Source organism: Halichoeres trimaculatus, unplaced genomic scaffold (genome assembly GCF_033239565.1).
Source record: "Halichoeres trimaculatus isolate MK-OKI-2021-1 unplaced genomic scaffold, fHalTri1.1 fHalTri1_scaffold_19, whole genome shotgun sequence".
Classification (NCBI taxonomy): domain Eukaryota; kingdom Metazoa; phylum Chordata; class Actinopteri; order Labriformes; family Labridae; genus Halichoeres; species Halichoeres trimaculatus.
In genome coordinates this window covers 16,670,448-16,679,913 of record NW_027437197.1, presented here as the reverse complement: position 1 = coordinate 16,679,913, position 9,466 = coordinate 16,670,448, and positions in this window count along the sequence as shown.

The following is a 9,466-nucleotide window of genomic DNA, read 5'->3' as shown; positions in this document are numbered from 1 at the left end:
CCTGTTTGTCCTGGTCATTGTTCAAGCAACTTTATTCCATTTGAGGAAACATTAAATTATAACTCATTTCTCTTTGCCGCAGTAAATGTGTGAGAAACTCTTGCGGGTGTTTGCCGGTGGATGGTTGACCGTGTGTGGAGGCCCACCTATCCGTAGATAACATTGTGTTGAGCAGCTGGCTCACAGAGTGCATGAAATCATCCTGTGTCAGGCCATGCGTTAGCCTGATAGAGACAGGGAGGGTGTAACTATGAAATCTACCTCCAGACCTTCAGGCAGCTCTTCCTGCTCTGAGCATAACAACCCCCCCTCTGGTGCGCCGTCTTAAAGTGTACTTCCCAGGGACTTCAGCCAGATTAAATGCACTTTTATAATTTCTCTGTTCCAGTGAAGACCATCAACTTCATCGGCTCTCACTTTTAAACTTTATCATGAAGCAACAAAAATCTAGGAAAAAAATCTTGTTAATAACGCCAAAAACTACTCCTATTTTTTAACATTTAACGTGGCTCTGGGTAGAGTTTTCAACATTTTCTGCCTAGTCCAGAGCTATAAGATCTGCTGTTTGAGGCAGCCAACCCTAAACATCAATCTTGTGTAATATTTATGATTCCAGATCAGGGGAGGCTTAGTGGAAGTAGGAGAAAAAAATGTGATAGCGAAACTACACACCCACCTGTACCACTCTCAGAAGGCCTATTGGTCAGAAAATCAGGAGGCCTGTTAGTCAGGGAGTTTAGCAGTATTTGAGGAAAGGTTTCTGGTAGTTTTGGGAAAATATACGAGTTGATACAAAGGTGAAAAAGTGGAAAAAACATCCACAGCAAACACAATACTACGCTGAGTCACAGAAGTCCATGAGGGGTAGACTTCTAACTTCCTGCCTGTCTCCAACCATCATCTCAACACCTTCACAGCCATCCTGAACCTTGCTTTCTCTTATCCAGGCGCACCCACCCGCCTACACACACACACACACACACACACACATCATACATCCTCTCTCCATTAACGTCTCCCGTCTGCCCTCCAACCACCCCTTCTCCATTGTGTGCACGCTGTTTCTCCACCCCCTCCCACCGTGCCAGGCGTTACACAGAGAGGAAGCTGCCCTTCCACTTCCTTACTCTGGTGAGAACAATTCATGCCTCGTCTCTCACCCCATGTCTTTCTCTTTCTTCTCAGCCCAGACACATGCAGCTGTCAGGTTATCAAGTTTACTGCTCTTAAAAATGTTTTCAATAAAAGAATTAGAGCATTTGAGTAAAAAGGAGAGGTTTAAAAGGGGAACAGTTTCAGACCTAAAACATAATGTATCAGAGACTATCAAAGAGACTTTATTCACCAAAAAAAGTTTATAAATAATTAAATTTAAAGATGTCTTGTGTCTTACTTGTTTCCCTCTCTGTATTAGTTACAAATATCTTTATGTTTCTTTGAGGTCTTTATAGATGGTTCATGTCTTATGTTTACCTCTGCTAAGGAGGTTATAGTTTTGAGAGAGTTTGTCTGTTTGTTTGTCTGTGAACATCATAACTTAAAAAGTAACAAAGGAATCTTGATGAAATTTTCAGGAAATGTTGAAAATGGGATTAGGAAGAAGTGATTTGGGGTTGTAGGTTATAATTGTGATAAACTCCTTTGAATGAATGTCTTGTTGTTGAAGTGGTAACTGAGCGGGAACACAAATGGAGAAGCTAAAAGTTCAACCTTTGTCTTTTTGCCTTCTGCGTGGAAATGCTCAGAAGTTTTATGTTTTTTGTACTGACATTCTGCGCAGAGGAGCATCTTTACAGGCAGGTACATGGGAATAATTTACTAAGCAGTTTAACAAGCTGGGCTCGCACCAATGTCCCTGTAACTACAGACCCTGACAGTTACTTAACGGGGTTACTTATTTATGGGAAACTGGATGCCATCAGCTTCACTATTACTGAGAACGTTGTCAGACATGTCACAACTTGTTAACATGAAGCTCTTAGTAGAATTCAACTTATGTCTTGAATATGATAAGAGGAGAGCGTTCACATGATCACTTCCTGCAAACACATGATTATTTCCTTCTGACTTTAGTTTCCTGTGTCTCATACAGACTAACTAATCCTAAATTGTCTTTGTTTTGCTTTTCAGCGTTTTTTCAATAAGTACCCTCACTATTCTGAACATTTGCTCCTCCTCTTTTGTTTTGCCCATCCTGACACAAGAACGTCTTGACAGAAAAGTTGCATTGATGATGTTTGATGTCAATGTTTTTTTCATTGATTGAAGTTAAGGATTATTCTGCATAGTGACAGAAAACACCAAGAACCTGCACTTGACAGTACATTTGTGCAGGTTCTTGGTGTTGGTCTTTAAAAGCAGCTTGTCTCTGAAACAGGAGGTTTGTGTGTGCTGGGGCTGTAACAGGACATGAAGAGGAACCTAAATCACAAATGCAGGTAGTGATTCCAAACAGTTTAAACTTCTCACCATCTAAACAAACTGCTCCTTTCTGTTATCTAACCAACCATCAATCTGTTTTCAACTCTTCATCATACTTTCTACAATAGCCGGTGAAAATATTTACAAAGAGACAAACTTTAAATTTCGAGCACCACTTTCACCCATAATGACGCAGATTACTGTCAGAACCGTATGTCTGCGGCTGTTTTCTTACTAAAGTGTGCTTAATGGGCCCAGTAATGGACGGCCCAATTCCAAATGACCCTGAACCATGAGACTATCGTCTGTGAGACAGGAGGCTGGTCCAAATTCAACAAATCTGGAAACAATGGTGGAACCAAAGTCCAGCTGGGCGACCAGAACTCTGCCCTCAGAAACACAATGCTGTGGCCTATGACCAGATATGACACATGATGTAAGAACCGTGCATATGTGAGCACATAAAAGCACACGTTAAGTTTATCCTGACTTTCTGGCATCAATTTCTGTCTCAGATCACAAGGACGAGAGCTTTTATCAGTCTCCATCACAGTTTCCGTTGCTGATACAGAAGCGAGCGGCCACGGTGTCACAAATGTTTACTCAGTGATTTTTGGATGCCGTGGTGAATGGTTTTAAACTTTCTCACCACTCCAGGAAAGAAACGATTTGTCGGTTCTCAGAGGAAATGAGAAGTCACTGCAGAGGAATGAGAGCGAAAGGGTGAATAAAACAAAGCTGCCAGTAAATTGTTGGTATCTTGAGGTCTAATAGCTGCATTCAAAACAAAAGAAGCGTCTCTGAACAGATGACTCATGAAAAAGAAAGAAAAAAAACAAAGAGGAGAAAAAGACGCTTTGTCACTGAGGCAGTAGGTCACCAGAACACAAAGAAAGTGATGCGACTCACACGTATGAGCACAAATATGTATGGACTTATGTTTGCATGCTAAACAAACATGAGTTTGGAAACAAGTGTCCCTCTGTCTTTGAGCATAAGCCTTGTGCCATTGAGGTCTTAGTGATGTGCTATGTCATGGGACTCGGCACTGCCCCCAGGTCATGTGGTATCTGTGAGGGGCATCGCTGATACCGTCTCTTTAAACCCGCTGTGAATGCCTCCTGTCTGTCTCTGTGAGCCGATGTATGACACGGACAATTCATGTGAAGTTCATGGGATTAAAACGGAGAGTGAGGGAAAGACGGAGAGCTGACAGAAAGGTGGAATAATGAGGGTTTTCTTCAGACACACACATGAGTGCACGCACACACAAACACACATTTAAAGTCAGTGTCAGGGAAGCTATCAGATCATCTCTTCCCAGTCTGCCTTAGTATTTTCTAGGATCAAAAATTAAAGCTGCTTGCTTAGCTTAAGGCAAAAAAATCATTAACTTGTAATCATGAAACAAGCTTGTGTATGATGTTTTATAACATAGTATTATAATTTGATACAGTGAAATATAAAATGTAACAACTGGAAAATTATCTAAACCCTATTTGGCGTTAAAAAAAGTTTGTAAAATCTGGAATGGGTCCAAAAGACGAGGATTTTCTCTGACTTTAGTTATCATAGCATTTATTTTTTTTCTGTTTCCATCTTCTCACTGAAGTGTTGGTCCATCTTTGTGCAAGTGAACAGGCTCAAATCTGCTGGTTGTAAATCCTCTCCTGACTAAATGATGCCCCCTGTCAGCTTTAAGATCATACAAATCAAGTTGAGGGTGTGTAATGTGGGAGGACTGACCTGTTTTTACAGCCTCAGCAGTTTTAATAAAACCTTTCAGGCCTTTCAGGCACTTAAAAAGTGGAGCTGAGTTGTAAATCCTAAGGGTGTACTGCGGGTGAGGCTGTACTTAATGTTAAAGCGATGGTCTGGCACACTCTTCATTTTTCTTATTGAAACAAATATGTTCTGAAGGGACAAAACCAAGTATTACTTAGGAAAACCTCTCAGTATTTCATGTTGCATGTGAAACCCAGAACTGTTCTGCAGAATAAAATCCCCAAAAAGCTCGAAAACAGCTTAACATTTCAGCTCATTTGGCCACTTTATGGCTCTATTTTGGTCTCCTCCACTTAAAATTGAATAGAATAAAATAGAATAGAAAATAACTTAATTGTCATTTTAACAAGTACAACGAAATTGGAGCCACAGCAGCAATCAAGAAAACAAAAGTAAGAAAGTAGAAAAAATACATGCTGACAGCTTGTCCATCATTCTCCAGTTCAGCCAGCCTCCACCTCCACAGGGTTCAGGACTGAGCTTCTTCAGCAGTCTGTTCAGTCTCTGTCTCCTGGATCCTGTCTGCTCACAGCAGGTGAGGCTCTTCCAATGTGGCGTTGGTGTCTGGTGTTAGCTCCGTTAGCCATGTCTGTGAATAGCATAATACTACTCTGCCCTCTGGTATTCCCTCTGTTGTTGGGTAAGCACAGCTAGCTCGTCCATCTTATTGGAGATAGATCTTACATTCCCAACAACAATGGATGGAAGGACAGGTCCATGTCATCACTTCTTAGCTCACACCTGAGAACCAGCATGTTGTCCTCACCTCCTTCCCCTCACCTTGTGGGAAAACATCAGGCCTTGCACCAGTTAGCAATTACATGCTACAGGCTGCTAACAGCTGAGTTCACATGTAAACAATGCAGCCATGGTTACTTGTAGGATCTCCAGACAAACTGGAGAAAAAGTAGTGGAAATATCGCTGAAGCCACAAAAAGTTTGGTGTCCACGACCAACAAATGAGCCAAACAAAGTAATGATCCACTCCAAATACAAAGATTACGAAAAAGAGACGAAAAAAAATTACAAGAAACGGACAAAAAAGAGAGAGCTGCTGCACAAAGTAGCCATAGCCAACAGGGCGGCGCCTTGCAACCTTGTGTTCATTCTATGTTTAATTCCACATTGAGTTTTCTTGAGAACTAAAAGCAGCGGCATGCAGAATCTAGAAGGACAAGACAGATCTAAATCAAAATACCAACCTCATTAAAGCTGTAATGAAAAGAGAAAATGCTGTATTCTCTGGTTGCTTGGAGTCAGGGGTTCCCAAACTTTGGTATGTGCTAAGGACCCCCTCATACAGCATCAGCCTCTGCAGAGATGCCATTCTTGAATGTTTCTTAAAGTCTTAGCACATTATGATCAAAAACTGTGACACTCCCAGCTCAGTGTGGTATGCAGCGTTGGCATGGGGCTGGATGTGAGCTACTTGGGCTCAGCACCCCTGGGGGAATAAAAAGACTTGCTGCAGTCCTGTTCAAGGCCACTCTCCCCTCTGGGTCCAATCCTTTTGCAGGATCAGTCTATGAGAGTGTGTGTGCTCTCAGCTCACACACACTCAGAAACACACTTTTACACCACTGATGCAATAGATTGCACACACCTTACTAATTATTTGTGGCTGTTTCACCGCTCAGTACTTTTTCTCTGATTGTGTATTCCTTACATTTCAAATGTCTTATTTCAGTCATCCCACATCCAGGATGAAGACTTAAGTCTGCTTTTTTGCTGACTGTTTCAAAGAACGTCTGGTCTCCTATCTTTCCTTCCTGCCTCAGAGTTCCTTTGCCACCCTCTACTTTGAAGCTGCCCGTCCCCCCGGTGACTGACACCATCCCCGAACTGAAGATAAAAGACACACCGTGGAGTGAAACAATGACCGCTGCAGATAACTTCATCTAAAACCATCAGAAACCACACCGAACCATGTTTAATCGTTTCAAAAGCAAACATCTGTCACAGGAGAATTTCTGCTTATTGTGCGACAAAATCGGTAAAATAACAACCACTGAAAAGCGTGTGCTCCGGAGAATGGTGGAAGATGTTTTAAGTAGGAGTCCAAACCAAACTAACCCCTTGCCAGCATGTGTCACAATCACATAGAGCGCATTGTTTGATGAAATTCATGTATAAAATCACATCGATAAGGCCTGCATCAAAGTATGATTTCGGTCACTTCCTGTCTTTCAAAGGCCCTGCGTGCAGGAAACGCGTGGCACCATCCCACCGAGGCAGATCGACGCACGATATGTTTGTTAGCGTGTTAGCATTCTGATTAACGGCCAGTTGGTGCCCTGCTTCGGAGGTCTAATCTGGCCTCATGCCTCACTGCACGTGCTCAATAGAGTCCGCACCCTGCATCATGACATCATGTCTTTGTGTGAAATCCCGGTGCCATTCACGGGCCCACCGTAGGGCTTAGTGTGCGAGCGTCCACTATACCAACACACGGGTCTTTAAAGGGAGTCCACTGGTCCCCCAGCTCAGTGGATACACCCTGATGCCTCCAAAGAGCTCTGAATGTGGCTCCCACAAAATGGGATGAGCCCATGTGCCGTCCAGGGCCCAGAGGGGAAGGAGTTATGTTGGAGACATTATGCTCCAGGGTTTTCAGGCTAGCAAACATTCAGATCTTCTCGGTTAAGAGAGAAATAATTTGACATGACAGGACAGGACCGTGTTTTGCTCTCAGGTTACATCATCTGTTCACTCAAAAAGTGGGATCAGCGAAGCTCCATGTGGAGGTCAAACCTGCAACAAACCGGCAGGTCAAAGAGCAGACATCAGGAGGTTGACGTTCGAGTTCACCCGCTCAGTGATGTCACCGAAAATAGGCAACGCTACTGGCTGGGAGAGAGTGGGGGTTGGCTGTCATGAGATGGGCAGATACTCTCACAAAAGGAGATCTCTGTCAACTCATAGTGCCACTATTTCTTCACTTTATGTCTAAAAACAATGCAGTACAAGCTTGTTTTCATGCTAGGAGAAAAGAAAGCGCACAGTATGTCCCTTCATGGTCTTCAGTTTTCCATTTTTCAATCAACATCTTTAAGGATTTACTGCATAATAGAAATGATTCTGGTGGCTTTAGCCCAGATTAGTGTTAGAGCTTCAGACTTCACCGAAAAGGTTATTGTTCAGAGGAATATTAAACAATCGTGGAACCTGGAAATTAGATTGCTCAAAGGGAAATGAGTTGTATAATTGTAAGCAAACCATCTGTTTCAGACTGCCGTGTATTTATTTCATTCCTTCCTTTAATTTGGTGCATCGGTGATTTACCGGCAGAACAACCTTCAACAGTTTAGATAACACACAAACAAAAGCTCCCTCCATATAAACGTCTCCAAAAGTTCAAGTCTGGTGTGAAACAAATGTATTAAACATCGACACAAAGAAAAAGTATGGCTGATATACATCGCACACGTCTTGGTTTTTCCAGAATTGTAAGGTTGTGGATTACGGCACAATGTGTAGTGTTGTGATGTATAGAAGAACAACATCCTGTTCCCCCTTCTGTTGGTACGCTGATAGAGTGTAGAAAAACACTTTTGTTGGATGTTAATATTTTTCATGTGAAAAGCAAAAAACGAGATGACACAGAAGCTGCACCATTTTTCTACATCAATGAATCAAGTTAGGGATATGTATTTAAGCAATATAGACATTATTAGGCTATATAAGCTCTTCTGTCACTGATATTTATGCAGATGATAATAAAAATGTTTTACACAATTAATCTCATTGTTTGACACAAATGTAAGCTCTTGCTTGATTTTCTTTTATTTATTAAAAAAACTTTTCAAAATCAGTTATCGTGATGAAATGTCTAAGAAATAACATCAGTCAAATGCCATCTATGGGCATAAGAAAGTTTCACTTTCTTCTCACATTTTTTCTTATTTTGATCTAATCTTCTCAGTTGAAGCACTTTTTTATTATTCATTAGATATTGAATCTTGACAGTAGTTTTGTTCTGGATGAGGTGAGAAAAGTTGGAATAAACCACTTTTTAGTGCTGGCAGTCATGTCTGCACAGATGATGTTAAGTAAGTTTTCTTAGGTCAACCGGCTAATGTGACTAAAATTAAGCTGTTAAGGTGCATACATCAAAGTTTGATTAAACTTTCTCTTGTACCTAATGATAATGATAAAAGTTGTTATCAGTGTATTTCTGCAAATCTAGAGGCCATTTCATAACAGCGTTTTGTGATATCAAGACAACCATAACAAGGCTCTGTGAACCCCTGCAGCAGCTTTCATTGGTTCAAACACGTCGGCGTGACTTGCACATCAAAGATCACTGCTTATTGTTTTTCTTCTTTGAGACAGAGAAAGTTTGACGAACCAACCTAACAGAGACATTTCAGCTCGTCCTTTCTCTCAATGGCTCACATTCCTCACATTCCAGCTTAGTGACACGGATATGATGATACACACACACACACACTCACACACACACATGTGCAGAGTTAAACCCAGTGAAGAGGTTTCTTAAATTAATAAAACTGACCAAGTTGAAAGTTAGAGAAAAGTTAGAGAAAACAACGTGTCGATTCTTTCTTTGGTGTTTTAAGGTTTTCAGATTTGGAGACATTTAAGAGGACACAGAAAAGAGGTGTGTCACTGCATTATAAAGATGAGTGAGACATGCTTTTCTTTTAATTTGCTTACTGACAATTTGTAAATAAAAACATTAAAGGGAGAGAAGATGACAGAATCTTGTTGAAAATGCTGATGTGCAAAGTTAACAGAGTTATAATAAAACAAGTGCTTGCCAGTGATGTATAAACTGTGTTGGAGATAAAATCTGAAAATCTAAAAGTTATAAATCAAATCAAACTTTGAGATTTTATTCTTTAAATGCATGTTTTGCCCACATACTGATGTGTTTTGCCATTAAGAGCCACTTCAGAAGAAGAAAATGTGTTTGTATGACACAATTATCAGACTTTAAAGACATTAAATGAAATGTAGGACCAATAATCAAACTAACTTGAATAAATCTAACTTGAAAACTCACCTAAATTTGACCTATAAGTGATATTAAGTGACTGCTGCTGCTTGTAGGAAGATACACAAACTCTAAAGTCCAGCGTTAGAGCACGAGGACACGTCTCTCCTCCATCACTGACCTGCCTCTCCGCTCCAATGCTGGGCATGGCCGGAGGCTGGAGACACATCAGCTGCTGCTGTTGTTGTTTCATCTACTGTATCAGTGCTTCTACATACAGTATGTATGTGTGAGGAAGTGGGATGC